General features: G+C 37.1%; 1 protein-coding gene across 2 annotated transcripts in view; it reads left to right on the forward strand.

The window, feature by feature from the left end:
- The window catches only part of atp1a3b (ATPase Na+/K+ transporting subunit alpha 3b), a 29,501-nt gene that overhangs the window by 742 nt on the left and 14,413 nt on the right, over positions 1 to 14,346 (forward strand). The gene's annotated exons all lie outside the window — the stretch shown is intronic.

Raw genomic sequence — 14,346 nt, forward strand, 5'->3', positions numbered from 1 at the left:
TGAACAGCAAATGCAAAGGAACTGCTTTTTCAAACTTTTAGATGCTGTCGTCATACTCAGCGGAGACGCAGATAACGTTACATCTTAATTGAAAGCTTGCCGGTGTTGTCTGAATAATATAATATCTCCAGACAACGGTTATTTTAGTAGGCTAACCTTCACGCGTCAGTTTAATCGGGTTATGCAGTTAAAGACTCTCTAAAGGGCAGCGCTGCGTAATGCTGTCTTTGCATTATAATTGTGTTATGTCGGTTTCTACTTATTTATGCTCTAAAGTTGTATGTCAGGTTGTTTTTACATGTTTTAGGACTATTTCTGTGGGATCCCCCTCCAGCACCCCCTTTACATCCTTCCCTCTGTACTTATGACCGCAGCGCGTGTCTCCAGATCTGAACACTTAATCTGGATGTAGCCTACTAAATGTGAATTTGAATCACCTTTGTATTTATGGACACAACCGGCGTTTCTGAGTGTGTTTAAGTGACTGGTGTCCTCACAGACACACACAGACACACACACCTGAGAGCCGGTCCATCGCTGAAGTACATGCGTCATAATGCGGTTACCGGGAATCTGTGCTTCAACCGGCTTATTTCCTGCATCTGTGACATAACCTCGCGCGGGTAATCACTGACAGGAGAGATTTAATAGATTCACTCTTAATGATGACCCGAAAAGGTCGAATTTGAATTGCGTCTAATGGGGAATCATCAAAGTACAGCGTGTAACTGCGGAGGGGTGGAACGAATGTCAGGCTGAGCTGCGCAGTTTGCCTCCTCGGCGAGGTTTTACCTTGTTATGATCAGAAAGACGTGCGTATGGCGGGGTGAGTAAGCAGGTGCATCCCGTGGCAGCAGTGAATGCCGGTGTCGAGCAGCTGAAGCAGTTTATAGCCGTTGCCAGGGAACCGGAGAGACAGGCTAAAGCTAGCTATGTACGCAGAAAATATCCGTCAGAGACATTAAACATCGCAGTACTGAATGTCACAGACGCGCCGCAGTGAATGCGTCAGAGCGGATGACTAGCAGTGTACGAGCAGCGCGTAAATGATTACGCAAACACTTTTGTCAAGTCATCGATTAATCCAAGCTCTTGCGTGTGAGTTTACCTGGTTTAACGGGATGGGTAGTAACAGAGATACTGGTTTGGCGCAGTTTCCTTTAAGTTTGACAGCGGTTTGTTTAACGTCGCTGCTGCGTATCGTGCCGGTCGCTGTCGCAGTGATGCTCGTGGCAATGCAGCACCATCAGCATCCCAGCTGTTTGATTCCCTATAGGCCGCTTTCTGCGTCAAACACGAGGCGGGGCCACGCGAGTGGAAATTCCCGGTACCGGCCTGTGATAGGCACGAGATGCGGATACGGAAAGCGAATAGATGAAGTGAAATAAAGTTCATCGAGGTCATGTATTCGTAGAGTTCAAATGGGCTCTTAAAGGGATAGTTGATACAAAATACAAAACTGTCACCATATCTTCATGTAGTTCCAAACACGACGTGATTTCTTCTGGAACGTGAGAGATTATCCCAGGCAAAATGAAGGTCTCAGACACCATTTACTTTCAAAAAGCCATGAAAAATGTCATTGAAAGTGATTGTTAATCCCTCACACGCATAGGCTATAGATTTTATTGTAAAACCAAAGAAATAATTAACTTATTTATTAAATGAAGAAGAGTCTTGCCATTTGAAAATAGCAGCCATCAACTAGTAAATAATGCAAATTGGTTGTAGTAACTTAACTTTAAACGGTTACATATGAGTATGTCTATAATGATTATTAATTCAGTGTAAAACTGTGTAAATATTGCCTCATTAACCCAAGAGAGAGAACAGCTGGTGGCATGACAGTATGTACATGTCATCTTCAGACACGTGATGATGCACCAGCATCACATAGCAGGTGAGTGCCGGTGAGAGGGGAGGAAGAGGAGGGGGACTGGTGCGCTGCAGCAGGACGGTGTAGCCGGGAGGAGGGGAGGGAGAGGAAGAGGCACAGATCCTGTTACGTGTAATTAGCTCGACTGAGCTTGTGTTTCCAGAGTGAGTGGGCTGGGTTACCTGGGTACAGATGGTATGGACAACGAGTGCCCAAAGATGAGGACACAGAGGTGTCCGTAATGTGCAACTAATCACTATTTAGATCATAATGAAGTGCCATATTTAATAAGATCATATAAAAGGTCAAATCAGACTCGGATGGTTTGCTTGTTAGGACATTGTTGTATTACGTTTAGGGTGGGGTAAGTTTACTGGTACTGGTGAATTTGGTTTCATGATGTAGAATCAGTGAATGATTATAATGAATGCAATGATGAATAGAATTTAGCAAAAATGTTTAAAAGAAAAAATATAAAGCTAACTAACTTTTTAAGTATAATGATTATGAGTATATAATGTTACATAAATGTGTGTAGTATAGTAAATTGAAGTATATGTAATTATATAAAGTACATAGATTGTGTTCTACATTTAATAATGCATTTAATAGGGCTGCACGATAAACATGTTCACAAGTCTCTGAGGTCCAAGTCCAAGTCACATCTCAAGTCTTTGTTCTATTTATTAGCAACAGTTCTTTCAGCTAGTAATTGAGGCTAAATCCGTTTTGAAATACTGATTTCACAATATGATTTTCTCAGAAAAAACTTTTACAAAGTTTAAGACAAATTAGAAATGAAAAGGTGTCAATTTATTGTCAGACAAAATGCTGCACATTTCTTTGTAAAATTGAAATGTGTCAAACAACAAAACTAAATTGAATTTTTAAAACAAACCTCAATCAATCAGATAAATAACTCAAATGAAAGAAATCTCATATAAACAAACTAAGGCTTTGTCTGTGCTCTTTTTCAATTTAAAATTAGAAGCAACCACTGTATTTTATAAACAACACAATCCAAACAAAGAGGCTGCATACATGCAGCATGAGCAGTTTTTAATCTAAATTGTATTGTATAATTTCAAAATTTGAAGCAAAGACATAATGGTCTGACTTTAGTTTTGTGAAACTATTCTACATAAAACATCTGTACAAAACAAAACAGCAGACAGGCTGAATTAATGCAGATTCACTTTCTGCCAGCAGGTGGCGCTTGAACAGCAATTAAACATCGTTTCCTTGGTTGCAAGCAAAGCAGCGCTGCAGTTATGAACACTACTTTAATATGCATTATACAGAGGCAAGATGAAAATAAAATACCATCTAAACTTTCCTAAAGACAGCCAGTTCCCCTCAGAGATACATTCATATAAACTCCCATACCAAATAACTTGCGTTATTTACGAGTCTCACGAGTCACGAGTCCAAGTGAAGTCTCGAGTCAGCTGTTCACGAGTCCAAGTCAAGTCCCAAGTCTTTATTTTTGCGACTTAAGTGCGACTCAAGTCCAAGTCGCAGACTCGAGTTTCCATCTCTAGAAGCTGCGATTGTAATGCGTATCTTTCAGTGAAGCACGGTTCTGTGATCAGCAGTAAATCTCCATCCGAAGGTCAGAGGGCGCTCTCGCGCAGAAACTCCAAATACACCCCAAAGAAGAAACCCAGGAAATGCATATAGCAGTTGCTGAATAAACAGAAGATTTAACTGTTTTCATTGATTCAACGTGACTAATAAACACACGAATACGACAATATGTTTTATCTGAGTTCTTATTATTATAATTTTCATTATAATAAAGTATATTTTTAATGCAATGCCTTTATCACTGCTTAGAATAATGTGAAATATGTTGAGTGCCTTATTCTGTGTAAGAAGCCACATCATCTCACAGATGATCACAGATAAATCACAGATTTATTTCAAACACTCGACTGACGTTATGAAGTGAGTTTGGAGTAAAAACATGTTATTAAATGTGGTATATTCTCTCATGCTTTCAGCTAGAGCAGCATTATTTACTACACAGAGCCGTAGTTCACTGAGAAGCTACGCAAACAGCTGTCATTATCGTGAACGATTTCTTCGATTTTATAATCGCGCAATAATATCGTCTGTGAATTTTTTAGTTTTAGTTTTTTTGCGTAACCTGTCAGTGAACTACGGCTCTGTGTAGTAAATGCTGCTCCATCTGAAAGCACGTGATGGAGATTTACTGCTGATTACAGAACTGGCTTTACTGACAAAATGCGCATGGAAATCACATTCGATTTAATCGTGCAGCCCTAGCATTTAATAAATTAATAAGTTATCATCCTGTATGACATTCAGATGGTCACGTTTCACCTTCAATTGAGCACATAATCAATAAATAGAGCCTTTCATAGCTGGCTTTAATATGACTTTACTATAGGATTGATATTAAAGAAGCTTTTTTAGCTAATTGACTCCCCACATCATATGCCTCTTATACCTACCGACTGTTTCTCAGTGGATCAATGTTGTTGAATCACATTTAGGGGTATGAAAGATTTGTTGTTGTAAGGGGTTAAAGGTGAAGTATGTGATTTCTGCACTTTGTTTACACCTTTAAGTCAATTTAAAGTGGGCAAAAGTGACAAAAGTACTGATAGTTGTCTCTCCATAAAATGACGCATTTCGGCTGTAAGTGGGTTGGAGTGGATCTGTTAGGTCTCATTATCACATTCTGTCCATGGAACATCTGTGAGTGTAGCGGGTACTCAAGGTCAGATTACCCTCTCCTCCTCTTTCCCCAGTGTTGATGTAGCGTAACTGCCCCCTCAGGTCCATCGGTGGGGACGTGTGGAGGGCCTGGTTCAGGTTCCACATCCACACCACACTATTATTTATTCATGCAATCCTTTGTTTGAGGAGCAGAGAAAGAACAGTCCATTCTGACTGAGGGAATTCTGGGGCACATCTGACCATTGTCTCTGCTTTTACTAGAGCTGTAATGAACAATAAGTGTCAGAAGTCAGAGAGAATGTGACGAAGTACTGACTAGGGAGATTAAAGTGATGAAATGGCAAGAGAAACTGCTTATGAAGTGTGTACAGTATGTCTGTGTGAGACAGGATAAAGAGAGGAATCCTTGGACAACCCTTTTGAGACGTGAAGAATCTGTGTGCCCTGCTGTGACTAGTTTGGGACAGTGATTTATTGTTCCAATCAAGAACAAGCACACAGATGCCCCACACTCTGGCAAAGCTGCTTGGCTCTGCTGGGCTGAGTGGATGAAGAATAGACAGATGGAAGGATATAATAATGGATAGAGAAGAACAGGAGGGGATATAGAGGTAATACTTTAACAAGAAGGATTATAGATTTTGTTTAAAGTTAATTTTAGAAAGCGCAGACCAAATGAAATTATTTTGAAACCTCTCTTTTCTTTTCTTTTCTTTTCTTTTCTTTTCTTTTCTTTTCTTTTCTTTTCTTTTCTTTTCTTTTCTTCAACCATGTGAGTGTGTGTGTGTGTGAGTGTTGGTTGAGCTGTGCAGGGGTTATGTGAGGATTCTGGGTAAAGGAATTAAATCATCTCATCATTGTAATTATTTAATCTCAATATTCTTTATTGATTAAGGAGGGTTTTTTTGTTGTTGTTGTTGTAATTTTTCCATTGGTTTAAGCCAGAGATTCTCAAACTAGGAGTGTCAATATATTAAAATAATAAAACATAAATAAATTCCATAATTCCAAATTTCCAATAACTGGGTGTTCTTCAGTATTTACCCTTTTATTCTCAATTAATTTAAATGACTTTTAAACATTTTTAAATGATTGTTTTCCTCACAAATATCAATGTCTACACAAAATATTTTTGTGCTTAACATAACTAGAAAAAATTGTTTATAATTATGTAATTATATAAATGTATTATATTGTATTATAATAAATGCAATATATTATATTAAAATTATATATAATAGATACTCTATTATTTATATTATATTACAAATTATTAGTAATATATATATGTATATATATATATATATATATATATATATATATACACATGTGGTCAGAATTGTTGGTACCCTTGGTAAATATGATCAAAGAAGGCTCTGAAAATAAACCTGCATTATTAATAATTTTGATCTTTTATTTTTTTTAAATCACAAAAATCGAACCTTTCATTGAACTAAAACAATTGAAAATGGGGGAAAATCTCATTATGATTGTTTTTCTCAAATACACGTTGGACACAATTACTGGCACCCCTAGAAATTCTTGTAAGTAAAATATCTCTGAAGTATATTCCCATTCATATTTACAATTTTGAGCACTCCAGGGTGATTATGAACATGAAATTATCCAGCCATGGCTTCCTGTTTCACAGAAAGAGGAAAACAAAGTCCAAATTCCCTTAATCATCCATCACAATGAGAAAAAACAAAGAATATATTTCTGACGTGCAGCAAAAGATAATTGAGCTTCACAAATTAGTGAAGTGGCTTTAAGAAAAGAGCTAGAGCAGTGAAAATTCCCTTTTCCACCATCAGGGCAATAATTAAGAATTTCCAATCAACATAAAATGTTAGGAAACTGCCTGGAAGAGGACATGTGTCTATATCGTCCTAATGCACGGTGAGAAGGAGAGTTTGAGTGGCTAAAGACTCTCCAAGGACCACAGCTGGAGAATTGCAGAAAATAGTTGAGTCTCGGGGGCAGAAAACCTTTAAAACAAATGTCAAACAGCACCTACATCACCACATGTTGTTTGGGATGGTTTCAAGAAAAATTCTCCTCGCTCATCCAAAAACAAACTCCAGCGTATTCAGTTATCAGACACGACTGGAACTTCAAATGGGACTGGCTTCTATGGTCAGATGAAACTAAAAATGGGCTTTTTAGCAACAAACACTCAAGATAGGTTTGGTGAACACAGGGATAAAAAAGCACCCTTTGTGTACAATGAAATATACTGCTGTATTTTTGATGTTGTGGGCCTATATTTCTGCTGGAGGTCCTGGACATCTTGTTTAGACACGATTTGGATTCTATTAAATACCAACAGATAAAAAATAAATAAGTTACTGACTCTGTTAGAAATCTTATAATGGGCCATGTTTGGATCTTCCAACCGTACAATAATCCAAACACAAACCTCAGAAACAACACAAAAATGGGTCACTGAGCACAAAACCAAGCTTCTGCTGGCCATTCCAGTCCTCTGACCTGAACCCTAGTGAACTGAAGAGAAGAAGCACCAACATGGAGCTGTCTGGAGCTAAAGGGTCTGGAGTGATTCTGGATGAAGGAATGGTCTCTGATTTCTTGTCAGGTGTTCTCTAACCTCATCAGGCATTATAGCAGAAAATTTTGAGCAGTTAAACTGGCAAATGGAGGTTTCAAAAAGTATTGAATAAAAGGGTGCCGTTAATTGTGGCCAATGTGTATTAGAGAAAAACATTTATTTCATAATGATATTTTCTCCCATTTTAAATTCTTATTATCCAATGAAAGGTTAGATTTTTGTTAATTTTTTTAATAAAAGATCAAAAGGATTAACAATGCAGATTAATTTTCACAGCCTTCTTTGATCATATTTACCAAGGGTACCAACAAATTTGACCACGTGTATATTATTATTATTATTATTATTGCTTGACTATTTATTTTGGTTTATTTTTTGGGATTTTAACATGACTTTTCCAGGTCTCGAGACCACATTTTTTAATTTCCATATATCCAGGTTTTCAAAGAACTTCAAGAAATCTCTTTCTTAAGTAAAAATGTTTATTTGAGGGGATAAATTAAAAGAAGAAATATGGCATAGCAGCTGTGCTGAGGCCCCCTATTGGGTCCGGGCCCCCTGGTTAAGAACCACTTGTAACCACTGGTATATACAGTACATTGAAATATTCTGAAATAAATTTGTGTACACAAAGAAGACTTTAGACATATGCAATAAACATTATAAATACAATAAATAATTATTTTGAATATTTTATTGATTATATAATTGAATTTCCTCAGGTTTTTGATTAAAGATTTTTTTATGTATGGTATTCCCATAAAAAACTCTGCAGCGAGTCTGGCTTTTTTTGTGATGGAGACGATTCAGGAGGAGCTAATCCCAGAGTGGCGTAATCAGATTATTTATTCTGTACTTTGAGGCCCAGACCTAGTTTGGTCTACATCTCACAGCGTAACAGATGGTACAGCAAGGTCACTTACACACACACTCATTCAATCACATACTGGATGAAGTGTTCAGTGTTATCTGCTCTTGAACAAGTACTTCATGACTCACACTTTTAAACTCAGTCATCTACACAAATACACACTCATGCCAGATCAAACAGACCTTTTTATGGCTGTATCGACATGTGTAAAAGTCATTGACACACACATAGTAATATATCACACACCGAACAGAACTCTAAGGGCAGTATTGATGTGTCTGCTGCCATAACAGTCATTTAAATGCTCTGTAGAGCTGGCACTGTTCTGCCTGGAGATATTCATCAGGACTAATATCTGGACAGAAAAGACAAGATCTGGAAGGGATTCCCTCTGGTCCTGAACATCCTCTCAGGATACAAATATGTTTTAACCATGGCTAGAAGTTTTTTAAATGGAAAACTAAATGACTACTAAAGCATGATGCAGTCCTCATGCTAGGCTGAAAAAAGAGAAGAAATGATCTTGCTGCTGGCAGATGCTGCTTCAAGCATCAAACTGGGCTGGTCATTTCATTGGCTCTCTAAGAATCGTGACATAAAAACTTGTATAATCCATAATCCTAATATACATATGGTGTAAAAAGGTGATTTCTATTTGATTAACTATGATAACTTAAGATGGTCCGGTGGTGGTTTCATCATTGCTGCAAGTTTGAAATGCTTTTCAAAAGTTTGGGGTCGGTAAGATTTTTTAATGTTTTTTATTCTCACAGATTCTGCATTCATTTGATCATGAATAGAGGAAGAACTGTAATAATGTTTTACAATTTGGGTCACATGATCCATCAGAAAAAAATTCTAATGCGCTTATTTGCTATTCCAGAAACATTTCTTATACATGTTTCTTATTTCATATTCTTATAATTATTAATGTTGAAATGTCTCATTATTGTCTTATTCTTATAAATATTAATGGTAAAATCATTTGTGCTGCTTAATATTTGATTTATTTGAAATCTTTTGTAACTTCATGAAAATCTTTACTGTCACTTTTGATCAGTTTAATGCATCATTTCTGAATAAATTGATTTCTTTCCAAATTAAAAAAGAGAAAAAAATCATACAGACTCCAAATCGTACTGAAGTGAACGTGTGGACATGTCTGTATTAATGAGGATTAGGGCATTTGTGTAAAAGTATATGTGTGCAGTTTTTATGTAAGAATGTAAAATCAGTCCTCTCACACTGAAAGCTTTTAAGGACAGGATGACACACACACCCTGGAGAATCAGTGTGCTTTTTACACTTCTGTGAACACAACATTCATGACGGCTGCAGTACCCTGGCAAACTTTAGCAGAGGTTTGCTCTTCCCAAAGGGAAGGTTTGCTTTGCTTATTCACAGACTGATTTAACCCTTGTGCAACCTTTCAGACATTTTTGTCCTTTTCAGTTTGTTTTTTGATCATTTTGCCTGTGTTATTGGCAGCTGCATAAATTTTGTCAAAGGTGTGTATTTTTATTGGAATTTGACTATTTCACCCCCATTTCCTTTAATAAATCTATTTTGCACTAGGTACAAAAAATAGTTCCTCTCAGGACCTTTTGGACAAAAATGTCCCCATTGAAACCCATTAAAATTGGTATTTTTAATTGCAGTGACGTTTAACTGTAAAATGATGCAATTTTAGTTAATAGGCTTTCATTCTGTTGGCATGGCTGCAAAATTATTTCTTTTTTTTTGCTGGCATCTAATGGGGAAAATTTGGTACTGCGCCCAAACAAAATCTTACTGAAAGCTCATTTTTTGAGATATCAACCTCAAATTTGGAACACAACTTGTTTAAATTTATAGCTTTGATTTTCTAGCAGGTTTAGAGTTCAACATGTTTCATAAAATATATATGTTATATAAAATATTGTTCATAAATCATTTTCATTAACCTGTATAACTTTTTTTTGGTTTCACTTTTTAAACTTTTTTACTTCAACAATAATCTGCCATGGGTCTTCTTTAAAATGAGACCAAACTTAAGTCTGCTCCCAAGCTTCAAATTTGTATGACCTTTTTTTTTTGACATGGACACGTTTTGACTCCAAGGTCCCCCATTGTCTACAACCAGTCATTTGGGATTTACTGGATAGGATTTTTGTTTGTTTGTTTGTTTTAATAATTATAAAAAATTTATTTAAAAAAACTCAGGACATCCAAAGTGCAACGGCGCTATATGTCGGTGCACTGCCCACAAAGCTATTTGCACCGACATATAGCGCTGTTGTGCTTTGGATGTCCCGAGTTCGAGTCCCGGCTTGTGGACTTTCCCAATCCCGTCCACCCCTCTCTCTCCCACCTTGCTTCCTGTCTGAAATACTGTCCTATCCTAATAAAGGCAAAAATGAAAAAAAATAAATAATAATTAATATATTAATAATTAATTAATAATTAAATAAACGTTTTTAAATCAGAATTTCTACTCAATAAAATAGTCACATAACTGGAAAAATGTGTATTCATTATAAAAATTAAGTTTTATAAGATTTTATTAATTTACAGTACCAGTAAATTCCAGTCTAAAAATCACACTATTAAAATTAGGCTACCTCATATATCCTGGTTTTCCAAAACAGTGAGAACCCTGCTCTTTATAAAAAAAGTTGAAGTTAAATAAAAATGTATTAATTGATTTTGAAAAAGTCTTGATCTTAGTTGGTTTACCGTATTTTATTGTTTTGTTTTATGTTGTATCATTTTAAGTCATCTGTTTTAAATCGGTGTTTATTAGCTTTAAGGGTAACATCTGCATGCTTTTGTGCTTCCAAGAGTTGGCTAAATGAAGTAGTAGATAAACACATTTAAAATTTACATCCCTTCTCCTCTGGAGAAATGGACAAAACATATTGATGACTCATCCTGCACTGCAAAGATTTTGGTATAAGAATGTCCCTCCCCTCTCTAGAATGAGAATGTCCCTCCCCATAAATTATAAATGCCACCTCCAACCATAGAAAACATGACAGGAAAGAAAAATGTGCTTTTTAAAAAATGTTGTGCTCTCTCTATGTTGCAAAGTCTCTATGTTCACTCTGTCCAAACTTATGTAGGACATATAATTCCCTGAGCTCAACTGCCACACTTTTCTTCTCCTTGTGTCTCTTGCTCTGTAAAATGTGAACATATGTGTACACACACATACAGACTGAATGCGTCCTTCAGTTTCAAGAGCATCAATAATTTGCGACAAGAGTTCAGGGGACAGACCTCAGTCAGTACCAGAGACTGTATGTGTGTGTGTGTTCAGTAGAAATGTCAGTATGCTGGCGTGTAATTCCAGCCCATCGTCTCTGCTTCTCTCACAGAGCAGTGTGTTTTTCTCTGCAAGGAACACTCAGTAACATTACCACAAGAGCACAGTTATATCTCATCAGGAATTAAATAACAACTGTTACCGCTTAATGACACACACCTAAGACTTCTACTGTAAACCATACTGTAATTTAAATCACATAAATATAGCAGATGAAGTAACTTGTGCATCTTATAACAACATTTATCTCAGTGGAAAATTTACTATCAGAGGTTTTTGTAGGATGCCTAAAGTTTTGAATATTCTTCACATTAATTCAATAAATTTGAGAAAAATATTATATTTAAATAAATTAAGTACACACACACACACACATGTTCGTTTTTGTGAAAAGTGGGGACATCCCATAGGCGTAATGGTTTTTATACTGTACTTACAGTATGTGCTATTGCCCTACACCAATCCTACACCTACCCCTTACAGGAGACTGTGCATTTCAACTTTCCCCCAAAAAACCTCACTCTGTATGATTTATAAGCGTTTTGAAAAGTGGGGACATGGGTCAATGTCCTGAAAAGTCACCTTCACCTTGTAATACCTATGTCATACCTTTGTCATTATACAAATCTATGTCCTGACTTTTCACAAAAACACGCGCGCACACACACACACACACACACACACATATATATATATATATATATATATAGTGAGTATCTCCACATGAGCTTTACTCAAAGTTAATAATAATCTGATATCTCTTTAATTTCGCATCAAGTTTTTTCTGTGAGAGAAAGAGAGCGCTCTTCTCCTATTTCTGCTCTGTTCTTACGCCGCAGTGCAGGTATCATTGCAGATGTGTATGCGGCAGGTGCCCTACACACACACACACACACACACACACACACAGCCACCTTCAAATCACAAAACACACTTACCATAAAAGCATAAAAAGTATAGAAACATATTACATAGCATACATTATTTTCTGTATTTTGCCTTTTAATCTATTTTCCTCTGACCACGATTCTCATTCTGGTTTTTCCCCGTCTCATTTCTTTCATCGTTCCCTTTGTTCTTTGTCTGTGTATTCAGCTGTTTTTAATTTCATAGAGATGAAAGAGGACCTGTGTGTGTCTGCAGTGTTTCCAGGTGTGCCTCGTTAGTTTTTTTAACAAGCTTTCACACTTTTAGCCACTTTTACTAAGTCAAACTCTAAAAGCTACTAAGATGTGCTTCTATACCCTAACCCTAGTGACAAGATGTTTCATCTGTAAGATCAATGTGAGCTGATAGGGGTGATCCTCACTTTCTATTCATTTAATTATTGAGTGGTGTCACCTACCACACACGCACTTGCTTTTGTCACAGGATCTGTGGCGTTGTTATGTGTCCTGTGCAGGCTGGCTAGAAGGTCACTGTGTGCGTGCGTGTGTGTGTGTGTGTTTGGTTGGTTTTGGGCAGTTGGTGAGATGCTGAGAGTCATCAGGCATTAAATGCAGCCGCTGACGGCGACAAGCTCTCACGCTGAGAGAGCAGCAGGTCAATATCTAATTACCCCACAGGAAGTGGCATATATTGCTCTGTCTCTCCCTTTCTGTCTGCTAATCTGTCTCTCTTTGGATATCTCTCTTTGTCTGTCAGCTTTTTCCTCAATCCCCACCTCTTCTCTCTTTCCATCTGTCCCCTCTTTTGTTTCTCCTTTTTATCCATCCATCTTCTTCTCTCACATTCTCATTCTCTTTTAATAGGCGTCACCTGGCTGTGTGCGTGAGTCTGCATCTTTCGGTCTAAAGCAGGCATGTCGGCTGACCATAAAAATGCAGATAAAAACCTCAGTTAAAAATGTCGTGATTTGATAGTAAGGATAGTTTCTGCTGGCCCCCTTTTTTGTATTTCCCTGCTGATGTTTTGGCAAAACAAAAATAAAATTTTTATATATATTTTTATTGAAAAATTTTAGATTAAAATTAATATTTACAAATTGTTTTATTTTAATAACATTAAACATAATAATTTGATATATTATATATATATATTGTAAAAATAGCTAAAATGTAATGATGTTATTTATTAAATGTATTATATAATATTAAATATATCAGTATTTACAAATAAATCTATTGATTTATTTGTATTAAATATTTTATTTACACAACCAAGCATATACAAAAATTATAATTTTTTTATTGTATATTCAATTGATTGTTTTAAATTTGCAGTATTACAATAGTAGTTTTAATATTTTATATATATATATATATATATATATATATATACAGAGCAAACAGGTCTGTGGATGATGCAGTCAACATGGGACTGCATTATGTTCTGCAACATCTAGACAGACCAGGGACTTATGTGAGGAACCTGTTTGTGGACTTCAGCTCGGCCTTTAACACTATCATTCCAAACCTCCTCCAGCCCAAATTAACTCAGCTCTCCGTCCCCACCTCTGTCTGTCAGTGGATCACCAGCTTCCTGACAGACAGGCAGCAGCTAGTGAGGCTGGGAAAATACACATCCAACACCCGTACGATCAGCACTGGAGCTCCTCAGGGCTGTGTTCTCTCCCCACTGCTCTTCTCCCTCTACACCAACGACTGCACATCTAAAGACCCCTCTGTCAAGCCCCTGAAGTTTTCAGATGACACCACTCATCGGCATCATTCAGAACGGTGACAAGTCTGCTTACAGACTGGAGGTTGAGCAGCTGGCTGTCTGGTGCAGTCTTAACAACCTGGAGCTCAACACGCTCAAAACAGTGGAGATGATCGTGGACTTCAGGAGAAACCCCCCTGCTCTCCTCCCACTCACCATCATGGACAGCACTGTAGCTGCAGTGGAGTCATTCAGGTTCCTGCGGCACCACCATCTCTCAGGACCTGAAGTGGGACATTCACATTGACTCCATTGTTAAAAAGGCCCAGCAGAGGTTGCACTTCCTTCGCCAGCTGAGGAAGTTCAACCTGCCACAGGAGCTGCTGAAACAGTTCTACTCCGCCATCACTGAATCCGTC

Source organism: Onychostoma macrolepis, chromosome 16 (genome assembly GCF_012432095.1).
Source record: "Onychostoma macrolepis isolate SWU-2019 chromosome 16, ASM1243209v1, whole genome shotgun sequence".
Classification (NCBI taxonomy): Eukaryota; Metazoa; Chordata; class Actinopteri; order Cypriniformes; family Cyprinidae; genus Onychostoma; species Onychostoma macrolepis.